This window comes from Haemaphysalis longicornis, unplaced genomic scaffold, assembly GCF_048455015.1.
Source record: "Haemaphysalis longicornis isolate Haplotype H1 unplaced genomic scaffold, Haemaphysalis longicornis Haplotype H1 scaffold_11, whole genome shotgun sequence".
Taxonomy (NCBI): domain Eukaryota; kingdom Metazoa; phylum Arthropoda; class Arachnida; order Ixodida; family Ixodidae; genus Haemaphysalis; species Haemaphysalis longicornis.
In genome coordinates, this window is record NW_027526214.1 from 79,290,129 (window position 1) to 79,306,465 (window position 16,337).

Sequence of the window (16,337 nt, forward strand, 5' to 3'; positions counted from 1 at the left end):
TGTGTGCCAATCAAGGTGCTAAACATCCCCTGTGAATTAGGCAAATAAAGACAACTTTTTGAAGGAGAGGGGTGATTTTTGTACGGTATTCGAAGGCGTCTTTCACCCCGCACGGGCACCTTGATAATCTTGGTGACGGTCTTGGGGACACCCCGCAGCCCCAGCCTCCATACATAAGTTGTGACCAGCCATGACGATGTGTTTTAATGCGAAGGGTAGAAACCACAAACGGGGGCCGTCGGAGCCCAGGACAAGCTCCGGGGCATGGGCTCCCGTTATGTTTACGAGGCTGGGACCTCCAGGACCTCCCTCGATATCAGGTGTAAATGAAGCGAAGAACGTACTCCCGTCCTCCAGTTGTATACTATGCTGTATGGTCTTTTCTAGCCTCCCTGCCCCCCCCCCCCCCTAAACGTGATCAGTTCCGCAAAGGGCCCGCCCCAAAGTATCTTGTCCTTCTTTGCCTTTGATTTCACTACCAAAGCCCGATGATTTCTCGAGTTTTTTTTTTCATAGAATGTCTTGATAAGGCAAAGACCACCCCGTCCGTCTTTATATTTTCTAAGTATTTGGCCAGTCTTGCCAACAACCATACAAGGCTAAAAAACTGAGCACGGGAGATGTCCTGATTGAGGTACACAACAAACAGCAGTCCGCAAACATTTTGCACTAACACGCATGGTCGATGTGGACATAAAGATTACGCCCCATCGCAGGCTCAGTAGCTGCCAGGGTGTAATATCTGAGCTGAATCTAATAAATGAGACGAAACAGATTTTTCCGATGGTCTTGGGGACCTGGGTATGACGGCCGTGAGGCGGATAATCATGCGCCAAAACGACCACGTAATGTCGACCAAACACATATGATTCACATTGGACCGCTCAACACTTCCCGAGTACATCAACGTAGTCTTCATGAGGGGTTCAATCCTATCCTACATAACGACCCGCGCCGCTGGTTTAAGCGTCAGAGGTTCGGGCACGCACATTCTCCTGCTGCGGCAGACATACCTGCGCAAAATGTGCAGCACAAGACCACCCGAGAGAGCAATGCAACTCCACGACCTTCATTTGTGTAAACGGCCAGGGACTTTTCAGGGTTTCAAAAAATTCAAACAAGATCAACAAATAACCAGTTTGAAGGTCACAATAGGGTAGCAAATTGGGCGCGTTGGATAGCATTCATGGTGGTCAGCGCGGACGGAAACTGCACACGAAGAAGAGAATAGACGACACAGGCGCTGTGTCTTCTATGTCGTCAGCGCCAGTGTCGTCCATTCTCTTCTTGGTGTGTTGTCTTTGTTCGCGCTGACCAGCATGATTGAAGGTCACAAAGAACATAACCTTCCCAGGGGCACGAAAGAAATTATTTTTCCTTCTGGGGAAGTACGCCGACGCCGCTCGCCGGGGGTGGAGCGGTGTCTGGTTTAGGCAGGGACTCATTACTGGGTGCTAGACTTTGTCCAGTTTCTGCCCCCCCTGGGTTGCTTCAAGCAACTCTACCCGCAACCACAGCGCTTGCTAAGGCAGCAGCGGCTGTTGTTCCAACTGTCTATGTCTGGACTTATTCCGCTCCCGCCGCTACCTCCATGTTCTTCAGCCCATTGGAGGGTGACGAGGGGATCGGCAACGGGGGCCCCGCATCAGCTCGCACTGCCAACGCACCGCCAGCGCTACCTCTGGCGCCCCCGATGCCCTAGGTGGTGGCGGCTCAAACGAAGGGGTCCCGAAAGGGGACCAAATCCAGGGGGCCCGTTCGTTGATCACCCCTCTGACATCTGGTGCAAAGTTGGGTGCTGGGCCGTTCCTGGCTGCAAAGCAGCGCAAAGAGCGGCGTGAGACATCGAAGCCAAAAAAAAGCCCACAAAGTTCTTCTGAGAGTACAAGACCCGAACGACAACTCATGCGCACACATACACGCACGCACGCACACACACACACACACACACACACACACACACACACACACACACACACACACACACACACACGCACACACACGCACACACACACACACACACACACGCGCACACACACACACACACACACACACACACACCACTTGACCACTCCCACACTATCACGCTGTGTGGGAGTGGTCAAGTGGTTATAACTAGGTAGGGTGGTGCGGACTTTTTCCGCCGCCGGGTGATCGTAAAAATTTTCTCGGAGCCTCAGACTTCTGACAAAATTACGTAAGTACTTCAAAACCTTAAATTCGTCAAAGCCACCAGTAGCAAGGCAAAAGTTTGGGCCCTTTGACAAGAATTTTATTTGAACTGGGGATAGGGATATACTGAAAGGTTCAATAAACTCTGGGGAAGATTTTGTTTTGTGACGGCAGACGAGGGAACATTATTACGACTGGTGTTTAACTGACCTGGTGGAGAGGACGTAGTCGAAGCATTTAATACAGTCGCGGTGGCATTATTGGTCGTATTACCATTGGGGGGGGGGGTGGTATGTAGTGCTGGAGATTGTTAGGTTCTTACGCGTGTGGCCTGTGACAACCTCTCCCTTCCCTTGGTGCCTTCTCTATAGATATAATCCTGAAACCAACTGATTCTGTAACTTATATATGTATTAGAGGATACTCTCAGTCCTGTTATGAAAATATTGCAGGAGTGGAGTCAGACTGTAACAAACCAACCATATACCAGCATTGCCAGTTCTTGAAGTTCGGCACCAGATTTTGGAAATCTGCTAAAATTTGGGGGCTCGTTGAGTTTGTCCCGGAATGGATACACCAGATGATATCTGGTGAAAACTGGTGAAACATTTTGTGACATGGCTTGTCACCTAAACTATTCAACTTTACGCCGTTTTGTCAGTGGTTTGATTTGCATCCCATAGCTGCCGCTACATTCCTGCCAACATCCACACTCGGTCGCACTAGGAAGCGACCATCGGGGGGACAATTTCCAGCGTGCATTTCTAGGAGGGAGTCTCTTTCTCTTACTCTCGCATGCTAGGCGCGCATACGTGAGGTAAAGAAGTGGGGGAGAAAAGACTACATAACGTGACCAGTAAGGAAGCGTGATGCATGACGCCATTTTTTTTGCATAAGGAGCACGCGAGAGAGAAACAGAACCGCGTGACTTGGGAGGATAAGTTTTGTGTGGTTTTGTACGACGTGAGGTTTGTTATTGTTTGGTTCCTCTCCACTGTTGCCCCGTTTCGGGCATTGTATTTGTGCGTGTCGGTCAATGAGAAGCTGGCGCTCTATCACAGTAAAGCTTTCATGCCGCTTCTAGCTGCTAGCTCTCCCCGCAGTTTTTCCCCCCATACGGTGTTCGTTATATTCAGTGTTGTATGGAACGGCGTTACAAGGAACAGCGTTCCTGGAAGTAGTTCCTATTTGGAGGAACGGAGGAACGCCACCGTTCCATTAGGGTCGGTGGAACTGTAACGGGAACTCGTTTTTTAAGGAACGGCAGGAACGGCGTTCTTACATCGCTAGCATTTGGCTGTTTTTGATGCCAAGGCCCGAGTACAAAAATCCACAAGCCGCTACTGCGGTTCTCTTCCTAATAGCTGGTCAATTTGCCCGCCCTTCAGCCGTAAGTGCTTCCTCGAAGGTCAAAGGCAGAAAATTACCCACGCAGCAGGCCGCAGCTTGTGTTTGCTTTTATGGTGGTTGAACTTACGCGGCGTTCGACGGGTGAATAGCGTAGCTGCGAGAATGCTTTTCACCTTCCATCGTTTGCCTGGGGAAGCCAGACGCGCCTCTGACCGATAGAATTGGTCCCTGGCGGGGAAAGATTGTCTAATACGGGATCCGGAGGTTTCGGTGTCTGACATTTAGGTGCAGGAGATTTCGCTGCGGACATTTCTGTGCACAAAAATTTTAGTGCACGACATCTTGGCCCAGACCTTTTGAGTCACGGGATGTGTCAGGCATTCTTTGAACATTTGAGCTATAATATTGCAATTTCGTGACTAGGTATGATTTTACATTCTGGACTTGTGCTTGCGCCGCCTTGCGTGGAAACAAAGGCTAAAACCTGGCGGTGCATTGCCACGTAAAACCAAATTTCTGTAGTAGATTGTAAAGTAACGTTGTTAATTTGCATCCGTTAAACCTTTTTTTAACATTCATGTGAACAACCTGACTACTTTAGGTGTTACCAAAGCGCTTCGCTTTCACTTCACCCAACGGTGCAAGACGCTGCTGCTTATAGTCCATCCTCCACCCCGCCTACCCTCCCCACACCGCCAAACATCCTCGAAAAACAATGAAAAAACGAGGTATATTAAGCGCTTGTGCATTCCGTTTTAATTATTTTCTCAATCAATCTCGTATTCGTTGCATTCGGTGTCGGTTCTACTTAAAACCAACCAGCCAACGATCGCACTTACGGTGGCGTTACTTAGGGGAGGGGAAGGCTGAGTCCCGCCGGCTATCAGCCCCATTGGTAGAGAGAGGGGGTGTCAATTGTGGTTCACCATTGCGTGATCTGGATTTCGAAAACTTGAAGACGACTGTTGGGAGAAAGCAATGTATGCCTGGGATGTTTATAATATGCGCGACTTGAAGAGTTATTTCCCAATGGGGCGACCTGAAAGAGCGATTCCTCTAGTGGGGGCGCCATCGCTATGACCGCGACGCACAGAATGGCATAGCCAGCAAACGATAGTGGCCATTGTGTTCTCGGCGGCTTTTTGGGTGTCTTTTTGTTGCACATTATAGAAGTTTCGTGAGCTCCTGGTGAATGTAAAGCTTTTTCCTGCATCTGCGGTTTGGCTTCGGAGACCGTGAACTCCGCCAAGCCTGTAGGATTTTCAGGGGACCCCAAAAATAAAATGTCTGAAACAGAAATCTGGCCTAGACCTAAGCGTGCAGGCGGGGAGGTGAGGTGGGGGGGCTGGATGCTAGGACAAAGGATTAAAATGTCGTGAATGTAGGCATGTAAACATAAATTGAAGGCTGGTTATCCCGAACAGGATGGGTGGAAATTGTACGCACAACCCGTACACGCCTAATCAACATTTAGGACATTAGAAGCTGCGGCTGTTTTGAAAGAGGCCAGTTCTTCCTCCACCACAATATTCTATACCAGAGTTCACAAATTCATTTTAGCAAGGCAGCCCAGCCTACTTAATGCAATTCATAAGGTTATCTGCATTCTTGGGGCTATCTAACGTTATGTTTTGGATATTGTGAGTATGCATGAAATTTATGTAATTCGAGGGTGTGTAAATTTAAAAAAAAATACAAGAAAGGCGTCGGACCATCGTAAACACAAGTAATTGTCTGAGCTAAAAAAAGCGAATATAAATAACAACCTGTTGTGAATAAAAACACTTGTACTTAAGAATTCAATCGGCTCAACAACAGGCGTCCCCAGAAATAGGTATTAAACAAAGATATATAAAGTTAGAGCTTCTAAAAATAACTGGGAAAGATCAAAATGGCATTTTTAAAAAAATAAACTCACTGCTCCAGGTTGTTATCCATAACCCATGTTGAGCGGAAATAAAAATATAACGGCTGTCACAAACTGGCAAGCAACGGATAATTTGGTCGCCGGAAAGATTGCGCACCGAAATGTCCGTACAGCGAAATGTCCGTGCACCGAAACGCCCGTAACCTATAATTCCGTACACCAAAATTTCCGCACCGAAATATCCTGCACCAAAATCTCCTACAGCCGTTTAGAATTTGTCCGGTGCTCGCTGAAAAAATTCGCCTATGAGATTTTTTTTTGTAATTTTTATCTCCAGATAGTCTGCTGCCGGCGGTGTTAATATTCGTATAACATACGTAGTCCGATTTGAGTTTTAAGTTTGTCACTCAATTTCGCCCCAGGATTATCCGACACTAGATTGTAATTTAAAAACCTAATTGTAACGGTAATGTAACGACACGTTCCAATTTTCGAAGTGGAAATGGAACGCGTTCCTTTCTCAATAAAGGAACTCGTAACAGGAACTCGTTTCAAAATTGTAGAAGGAACGAGGAACGAGCTTTCGTTTCAATTTTAAAGGAACGTGTACAGCACTGGTTATACTGCTCCCATCTGCTCCTAGCTTTGCGTTCGGGTCGGCGCTTTACGCGCGAATGGACGCTCTCACATGAGGTGATTGTGTACATCTAGAAAGCAAATACCTTTGTGGCGGACTAGCGTGGGGTCGGCAAACTGAAGGCTACTGCTTTGCAAGCTCTGCCGTAAATCACTAAAGTCCCATCGTGGAACCCTGCCACGACACGCCTAAGGAGCGCAACACAAGTATCATTCTAGTACTAAACTGGGGCAATTGTTCCATCCGTTTATGTTTTTCCGTGTTCTTATGAATTATCAGTGGTGAATGTGCTTGGTGTCAACGGATATTTTATGTCAGTGTGACTATGGATTACCTGTTATGTAACTGGATTTCATGCTTAGCAATTTTTTCCGGAAATCTTGACTTCGAAACCTTTCATGAACCAAACTTTTTCATTGTTTGTTTGGACTTCGTTCTGATGCGTTTGTTTTGCTTACTTCTGGACAAAAAATGTGTGTATAATTTATGGTATTAGTGTATTTAAAGTGTCCAAGCTTTCAATGTTAAGAGCTGTATTGTAGTGCGTGTGTTAGGACTCCTTTCTTATGGGTTTATTATTTTAGCGAGAAAATCGTTTAATTTAGGCTGCGAGAGGGCAGTGAAAATGAAAACGAAAAACACTAAGAAGACGTGAGTTGCTGCCGACGAATAAAAATAAGTGAAGAAGCCGGAAATACATCATATCTGACATTTTTTTATTGCTGGTGAATTCTGGTGAAATTTTGGCAGGAAGCTGAAGTCGAAGCCTCTTTTAAATCTGGCAACGCTGCAATGTACATACTAAAAACATGCTATACGTTAAATGCCACCACCATGATACATCAAATCATATATAATGGACATGGTTCGAAATTCGGCGCAGGGACAGGCAAAGAATTGTCGTGAATATAAACTTTGGTTTACTTGCTGATTTCACCCATTGTGGTGTTTTTAACGCGCGGGCGCAACGCAGGGGATGGGGCGTGCCATAGTGGATGGCTTCGGAATAATTTGCAGCCCCATCCAATCTCTAACGTGCGCCGAAATCTCGTACACAATGGGGATTTTGCTTTTGGCTTTGCTCTGCAGTGCTTTTCTGAAGGGGATCAAAAAAGCGGCCACCGAAACGAGAAATTGTACACGAAGCCTCATGCTTAGCAGCAGAACGCCTTAGCCACTGAGCCGCCGTGGCGCGTTGGTTCACTTCCTGGTGCAGTCGACACAGAATAATAAGAAATACAAAACCTAAACGCACACACAGTGATAAAGCTTGCGACGATGTCAAATTCAAGAAATCATGGCTACACAAAAGGCAAAAATATTTACTCCCTTGAAGTACAAAATTTTCGCCTGAAGGCTGGGTCAGCACAGTGTGGGGTGGTGCATTCCAGGAACGTATGGCGCGTGGAAAAATCAGTGACGAAACACATTATTGTTAAAAAACCACTGATCGCCGTGTGTGGCGATGCTTGTTTCGTCTTTGGCACTTACAGTAAGCCGTGTCATAAACATCCAGATTTATTTTAAATGCGTTGTCTAACATCAGGTACGAAAATTGCATACTATGAGGATTAGTGTGGTTGGCCAGGGTGAGCAGAACCGCTCTTTTCAAATGAGCAGTAGCTGAGTCGGTACGCCTATAAATATTATAAATATGACGAACTGCCTTCCGTTGTACTCTTTCAACCACGCGTACATTTTTGTTTGGGAAAGTGAAACTGGCACATTCGCATATTCGAAAATTGGACGGATAAGCGTGGTGTACGATAGAAGTTTTCTTCGTGAGGGCGAATGACTAAGGGTTCACTGAAGAACAAGAACTCACTGAGAGCCTTCTTTGTAATATATTCGAAATGCGCAATCCAATTTAGGTCAGACGATATCATAATGCTATATATTTGCAGGCATCAACGTTGCAAAATGGTGCAGTTCGAAGCGAATACTAATAATTTTCCTCTGTTTTCCCACTGTTATTGACACAAGGACCGTTTTATTGCGATATATTTCGATTTTGCAATCTCGACACCAGGCTTCCACCATTTTTAGCAACTTTTACAGTTTTAATTGAAACTGGTAGCTGTTTATTATCAGGTAGATAATGCAACCATCTTCATACAATCTGATTTTTACTTCTCTAATGTCTGCGACGTCCTCAAAAAAGAGAAACAAGGAAGATAAAACAGAACCCTGTGGCACCTTTTAAATACGCGCACGGTTCCACACACATGCGCATCATATTGAACAAAATTGGTAGCGGTCGGTCAAATATCTTTCCATCCGCTGGGTTATACTTCATTTCCCAGTAAACTTCTAAGCTTTTGGGTAAGTTTGGGATAAAAAACTCGGTAAAAAGCTTTTCAAACGTGTTAAAAGTTCACGTAAACCTGGGACTCATCGATAATGCGATTGGCAAGGTAATGCAAGGTTTAAACCAGTTGTGTGACAGTAGATAGGCACCGACAAAAACCGTCTTGATCATAATGAAGAAGTGTATTTTCTTACACGTATTCTTTAAAGGATTTTTGAATAATGTGATGAAGAATTTTGCAGAACGTACACGTACTAAAAGTCGGTTTGTAATTTGAAGGACCAGACAATTCACCATTTTTGTGTATGGAAAGAGTTTTTGCAATTTTATATTTCAATAAAACTTCGCAATCTTTACGCGATTTGGAAAATTAAAAAAGACATATGTACACACTGGTTCAGTGTAACGCTTAAAAAAGAGGTTAGGAGTACAGTCGAGTTCAATAAATGTTCTTGCGCCGATGTTCCATAAAAGTGAAAGCAACCAGGCTCATTCAACTGAGGTGAGCTTAAAGTACTTGCGTTGAAATCCTGAAATAGAAAATACAATTTGTAACATATTCAGCAGCGAATGCAGACTCGAAAAAGGTGTTAACTAAGTTAGCTTTCATTATGGCATACTCCGATGAAACGAAAGTCGGGTGGTTGTGTTTAGAACCCAGATATTGCCAAAAATTAAGGGGGGATGTCTAAAAAATTACCTAATCACATCGTGGAGAAGTTTTTGTTGGCACTACAAGTTTTTACCTTCAATACCCGAGACAAGTAATTTGTTTTTCTTTGTACGCTTAGATGAAACTTAATTTCTTCCATTTTATCGGCCTTTTTATTTTCCGTTTATTCGGAACAACGTCGCGTGTGATCCAATAGTTGTGTTTGTTCTTACTTTTCCAACATGCGCAACAAAAGTGGCCACACAACTACCAAAACTATCTTTAAATTTAGCCGAAATATCCTCCAGCACGAAGGACCTGTAAGCACACCTTTTGAAAATGTGGTATTTGTGTGCTCTCAATACACCATAACTACAGCATCCTTCGCCGTGTGAAACGGGGAGACATAATTGACCGGTCCTTGATTTATGGTACCGTAAGCCAGCATGAAACCATCGCATCATCCGATAACCCCTCTACAGTTTCTTTTACGATTTTGTTTGATGGGAAATGATCACTAACCAAAATGAGATTTAGTATGGCAAATGAATGGCCGTGGTTCACTGGTTGGCGTGGCAACAAGTTGTGCGACAATAAATGACAATAGGTAACCGATCAGTTCGTTCTTCACAGCTATACCGGTAATCAGACATTCCCACAATTATTCGGTCAGAATAAAGTTCCCAGCCATGATTACTGCTCCACCGGTCACATGTGTGTGCATGTAGTCGTATAAAGATTATAGGTATTACATTAGTTCATGCGTGGTGCAATACTCCGCGCCAATGGATACAGTGATACAATTTAGGGAAACTTTACACCAGACCGGTTCGACGGCAGGAACATCCTACATGAATGAAAAGCTAAGGCCTTATCGTACCACAATTGCAACGCCACCACCGCTGTGCTCTCTATATTTGCGAACAATCACGTAGTCCGGCGGAACAACGGGTCCATTATTTCTTTAGGCAACGAAGTTTGCGTGACAGTTACGATGTCCATTTGATCCGCGAGAAAAATGGGCTTACACTGGTCAGCTTTGTTCACAAGACTTCATGCATTAAGGTTATTCCATGCCAAACGTTCCAGCTGTAAAGTCCACCTTCACGAATGTCTTAATTAAAAATTGTGGCTCATCCTGCATAGTGCGCATTACTCCCTCGAAGTATTTTAGTCCAAAAAATATTCTTTTTCTGGCAGCTTTTTTATCTCTACGGTGAAAGTAAAGCTACGTCTGGCAAAAAAATCATAAAAAATTAATTTCTCTTTTAATCGCCATCACTTTTGCGTGGACATCATGTTAAAGCCATAGATCGCCCTTTCAGCGTTTTTTTTTTAATTTTTACATTTTTTGTTCTCGTCACGCCGTTCCGAAATTACGCAATGTTGCTCATTTTCGATGTTTTTAGCGAATACAAGCACACTTTCTAAAAAAATGAATCATTTCTTTCTAAATATCAGCACTGTGGACCATTCGTTAAAAATATATTAGCACTGAAAACAGGTGAAATGTGCGAGAAAACATTTGTCAAACTTGGGAAAATTTCTTTTCTGGCCCAGATTCACTCCTAAATTGCGCATTGTTGTGCTCGTTGTAGAAGTATCGATCACAAGGCATTCGCTAGTACAAATCATAGTAACGTATCGCACTTCAATAAATGTGCGTAATGGCAGTTATCTTGCCTGTACTGCCTTGTCGTCGAATTTGGCATGCGTGCTATTCTTTGGAAAATTTCGCTTCTCTGGAAAGAGGTAGATAAACGTATGCGTCGTTTCTTCTATGTATACCGAACATAAGGAAGCGAACAGCGGCCGAATCATTGCGTTGAACAGATTCATTTGTACGCGTTAGCGGCAATGAGATACACTGATTGCACGACTCAAGTCCAGCCAGCCGCTGAGTCGACACGTAGTCGTAGAACGGGCGCACCAAACCAGGGCAAATGAAGAAAGCTCTCTCTCTCTCTCTCTCTCTCCCTCTCTCTCTCTCTCTCTCTCTCTCTCTCTAGCTCTGTCCATCTCTTCACGTCGTAACTGTCTCTCCTTCCCGTATTCACCCTAGGAAATACCATTGCTAAGGAAGTCATTCTTGCTGCGCGGAGCCGCTGTCTGGGGCGCATTTCATGAATGCAGACAAAACGCGTACGGAGAAGACGCTCTGTGAAACTGCGTGGTGAAATGTCGGTGTTTAAATTCAACTTTTTCTTCTCAGCCTAAACAAAAACTGTTTCAATTAAACTTTCTGAAATAAACTGCTATGATTTGTACTAGCAAATTCCTTGTATTTGATACATTTACAACGAGCACAACAATGCGCAATTTAGGGTGATTATGGGCTAGAAAAGAAACATTCCCAAATTTGACAAATCTTTTCTCGCACATTTCTCCTGTTTTCAGTGTCAATATATTTTTAACGAACTGTCGACAATGATGATAGTTATAAAAAAAATGATTCATTGGCTTAGAGAGTGTGCTTCTATTCGCTAAAAAAGTTAGATGATGCGCAATATTGCGTATTTTCGGTAGGGCGTAACGAGAAAAAAAATTGCAAAAATTTTAGAAAAACGCTGTATAGGGCAGTACATGGCTTTATCATGATGTCCACGCAAAGATGGTGGCAATTAAAAAAGAATTGAACTTTTATGATTTTTTTGCCAGAACTAAATTAGCTCTAATCAGTCGAGATAAAAAAAAGCAGCTAGAAAAAGAAACAAAAAACATTTTTTGGACAACAATACTTCGAGGGAGCATTGCGGGCCACGTAAGAATGAGCCACAATTTTTACTGAAGAAAAATGGCATTGGCATGGAATGACGTTTGGATGTTTGGCATGGAATGACCTATTAACGTTTACAAAGGTCACTGGCGTCGGCTTCTGGTGACAGTACCTTCAGTGGAGGAACAATTTTCGTTTTTTGATAAAGCAACAAGATCACCGTGATTGCTGTCCCAGCTTTAAAGTTTCCCGTATTCGTTACATTAACATAAACCAGCATCACATTTTCACCATTGTCTCTATTTACTTTTATTCTATCACAGAGTTTTTTTGTCTCGTATTGCATTGGAGAAATGGTCACTTATTGAGTACAGGAATCTTTCAGTTTAGAGCTGGTTTTGAATATTTCTGTTTTTGTGAGCCACGTCGTGGCTCGAGTGAAGATCGAATGGAAGAAACTAGGGTTTCAGAATTTAAAGGTTTATTAATAGAGAAAAATCTGAGGTTGCACAGGATCAGGACAGAGGAGCACGGAGAGAAAACGTCTGGTGCGGTGCACAGGCGTGAGGCGACTCTCTGGCGAACAGCAAGCAGACGTGAGAGAGTGAGAACGAAACATGAACAGTCGCATTGAGTCAGGGGCGCGTTCGTGCTCTGGAGGAGCTCCGGTCCTCGCGGTGCGGCCGTCGCCATAAATTGCGGTCGTCCTGCGCATCTTAGAGTGGCAGCTTCGGAGGTGTTGAGTGGCCAAGTGCCCCGTGGCCGTCCGTTTTCACTTCTCGGCGCAGATAAGTCTTGGAATCGTTGGAGCCAGCTGACACGCCCCTCCTTAATTTTGTGCCTGTCCTCAGGCACAAGTGTCCGCGTTGTTTGACGTCCGTTCGTATCTAGAGACGCAACTGTGCACGAATATTTGCGCAGTTGCTCGATGCTGGCGTTTTGTTTTTTTTTTTTCGTTGCTCCGGATAAATTTCGTTTACTGGGCGTTCGTTTCGAAGAGGTCGGTGAATTTCAAACTGACTTGATTTTTGCGTACCGTGGGATTCGTTTCGTCGGACGTGAACTTGGGAGAATTACGGCGTTACGTTGGTTACGTCGCTTCCATCGGCTATTTTGTCTGTGTAGCTTCTTGCGGGTGTGATGCGCGTGGGAACGTTGGCTTGCGTTTCGTCTCGTGGCGAGATGCGTTCCGTGAAAGTCGTGGAGTTCGGTGCGTTGAGGGCATTGTTTTGCTCGAGGTGTGCGTTTCGTACGGTTCGGGAGCCGTTTGTCCTTTCGTTCAGCCTGCGGTAGCAGGGCGTTGTCGTGAAGTGGTGCGGCTGATCGGACAAATTCGTTGCGACTCCTTGCTCGCCTTCGCCGTGGTTGCCCTCGGAAGCAAAGCTGTTGTGGGAAAATGGGCGTAGTTCTCCTCGTTCATTCGGTCCCACAATCGTTGGCGTCGTAGGCGTGGCTTCCTCGGTAGGGCATTCGATGCCTTTGTCTGGGTCGGTCGCGTTCGTTGTCGTTCTCGCCGTGTCCGTGTCGTCGCTCAAGCTCTTGTTGCTTGCCAGTTCGGTCGAAAGTGCTGCGGTCGGCATTCCTCTCGTGCAAGAAGGCTCGATGGCGTCTCGTTCACCTGGTGCCCATATGCTCGCGGCTGCATCCTCCTGTACCATGGAGGCGTTTGTCGGAAGAGTCTCGATCGGAGCAGCGGGCGCCGGGTAACTTGTACGTTCCGGCTCAAATGTGCCGTGTGCGCTGTGTGAGTAGTTGCTCGTAGACGGATTCACCTGCGCGAGTGCGATGCCGTTCGTTGGCTCAACCAGGGCTGGAGCAGCGGGTGCAGGAGAGCTCGTACGTTCCGGCTGGGTTGAACCGCGTGCGCTTGGCGTTTTGTTTTTCGTGGCAAAGTTTGTTCTTGCGGTTGTGACGTTCGCTTTCCAAGCCGGGAAGGCAGCATCGGGAGCGGAGGATGTCATGAATAGCATTTCCTCCGAGTGTGCTGGCTTGGTCACGTTCCGTGCGTCGGGCGGTTCGTTGGTCGTGGTCAGCGCCTCTGGTCTGGGTACGATGTCCTTCGGGGGCGTTACCTGGACTGGAACAGCGGGTGCGATGGTTGTCGTGCGTACCAGATCGGGTGCGTTCCGTGCGCTGTTCGTTTCGGTTGTGGTGGTGAGCTCCACCTATCCAGGCACGATGTCGTTCGTCAACTCAGATGCGGTTCGTGTAGTTTGCGTCTCGTTCGTCGGGGCCATGTCCACCAATCCGGGTGCGTTGTCGCTGGTTGCGTGGACTGGGGCTGGGACAGCATGTCCGTAAAATGTCGTAGGTACTGGATCGGTTTGGTTCCGCGCTCTGAGCATTTCGTTCGTAAGCTCCACCAATTCGAGTACGGTACCGTTCGTAGGCGAGGTCTGGACCGGAGGAGCGGGTGCCAGGTGCGTGCTGCGTTCCGGCTCGTGCGCGCTGCGTACGTGGCGCGTCTCGTTGCTCGTTGCCGGAAGGACCTGCGCGTTGGTGGTGTAGTTTGTTGGTTGGCTCGGTGTCAAAGCAGCGGGAGTTTGTAATCTCGCCAGGAATTCACTTATCTTCGCTTGAGTTCCGTGACCATGGCGATCACCTGGGAAAGGTCTGATGAGCGGGCGGTGCACCGTTTTGCATGCGTCGTTTCGTCCGCGTGCGTGCCGTTGTGCTTGCCGCGCGTGTCCGGACCAAGGTGTGGGTCGTGTCGTTGAAGGCTTGCCGCTGGCTTAGGCACGGTGGGAAGCGTGTGGCCGACTCTCGCCAGTTCTCTCCGAAGACGTTCTCGTTCTTCTCGCAGCCTCCCGTTCTCGAATAGCGGCGCTTGCAGGTTGGTCTGCCGTTCGTCGTCGTAGGCAGCCTGGAGTATCGTTGGCACATTCGTCCGTTTGGAGAGCTGGCGACGTTTTTTGTTGTCCTCGAGGAGACGCGAGACGATGTCGTCCTTACGGCCAGAGAAAGGGAGCCTTCGTGATCGTAGTTCGTTCACCAACTGCTGCTTCTTCATTACACACAGGACCTCGTGTTCCGTTGAAGTCAGGAGCCGGTCGATCACTGTTGACGTGGAGTCCGTCGTTGCCCCTCGTACGCGTGCCGCACTCACGTAGTCGTGGTGCAGTTCGTCCACGTCGTTCCTCTCCTCGCCCGCTCGTTCCGTGGCCTCAAAATCTGATCCTGTCGACTGCGCCGTGTGAGCTACGTCGTGGCTCGAGTGAAGATCGAAGGGGAGAAACTAGGGTTTTAGAATTTAAAGGTTAAAAATACAGAAAAAAATGAGGTTACACTGGATCAGGACAGAGGAGCACGAAGATAAAACGTCTGGTGCGGTGCACAGGCATGAGGCGACTCTCTGGCGAACAGCAAGGAGACGTGAGAGAGTGAGAACGAAACGTGAACAGTCGCATTGAGTCAGGGGCGCGTTCGTGTTCTGGAGGAGCTCCGGTCCTCGCGGTGCGGCCGTCGCCGTAAATTGCGATCGTCCTGTGTGTCTTCGAGCGGCAGCTTCGGAGGTGTTGAGTGGCTAAGTGCCCCGTGGCCGTCCGTTTTCACTTCTCGGCGCAGAGAGTTCTTGGAATCGTTGGAGCCAGCTGGCATTTTGTCCTGGTGGTTGGAGAATTTAGAGATACTGGGCCTCTTCTAATAAGAATCTGCAGTAGACTGTTTCCATAAGTCCTGACTCCTTTCTATATCTCAGGTATTTACTTTTAGTATACCTCAAATATTTCCTTCGATACTACAGTCACCAATGTTTTCGGACACCCGTTCTGCTGCTCCTGCACACCATTAAAGATGTGGGCAGACCTAGGGCTCCTGTTTTTCAGTTCGTTAAGTTTTTTTTGTAACGGCTTGAAGGTTATCCTCCAGAAGAGCTATAATTTTCACGTGCGCTGAAACCTGTTTTTGAAAACCGGTAATCTTTTCAAGTTCTTTATCTATCCGGCTAACATTTGGTGGTTTTTTGCGTTTTAAATTTTTATTTCAAGAATATCGTCATCCATGTCACTAGATTGCTTAGTGAGTGTCTCCAAGTCACATCCAGACTTTTCTGCAAGATCCATCCCAGTAGCATAAAGAAGCTGAAGGAAACATCGCACACTGCAACGTTTCATAGAGTGACCATGGTCACTGCAGCATGATTCTCCCTGACCTGATAGAAGAAGAGCAATTGGTTGGCCGACTTCATCCTTGCGTCGCCGCAGTGTCCACTGGCAGGTGGCCCCTGAAGATCTCTTATACTGTAGTTCAATGGTAGCACTGCCCATGCGCTAGACTGCCCTCCCGATGACAAAGTAGCGCCGCCAGGCGTGCAGAAATGATCCGTCAATGTCATCATTGCTGAGATTCCATCAGGGTTTGTTGCTGTGCGGATGGGTGTCGTGGACAGCTGGCATTGCGCCTATAGCGCGCGTTATTTGCTTGATATAAACAGTGATCCAGGCACGGCGTGAATGAACAAGAGAAAGTTGTTGGGGGATTGCACCTTGGTGTTGCCGCCGTGCCCGCAGTCTGTAATCTGAAGATGGGAAGTCCTCTCCCTGAAACGTTAGGAAACTTTTTGAAAAGCTGTTACCGTGCGTCTCTTTCGTTTTTACCTCTTTAGTTTTATATATATATATATATATATTGTATTGA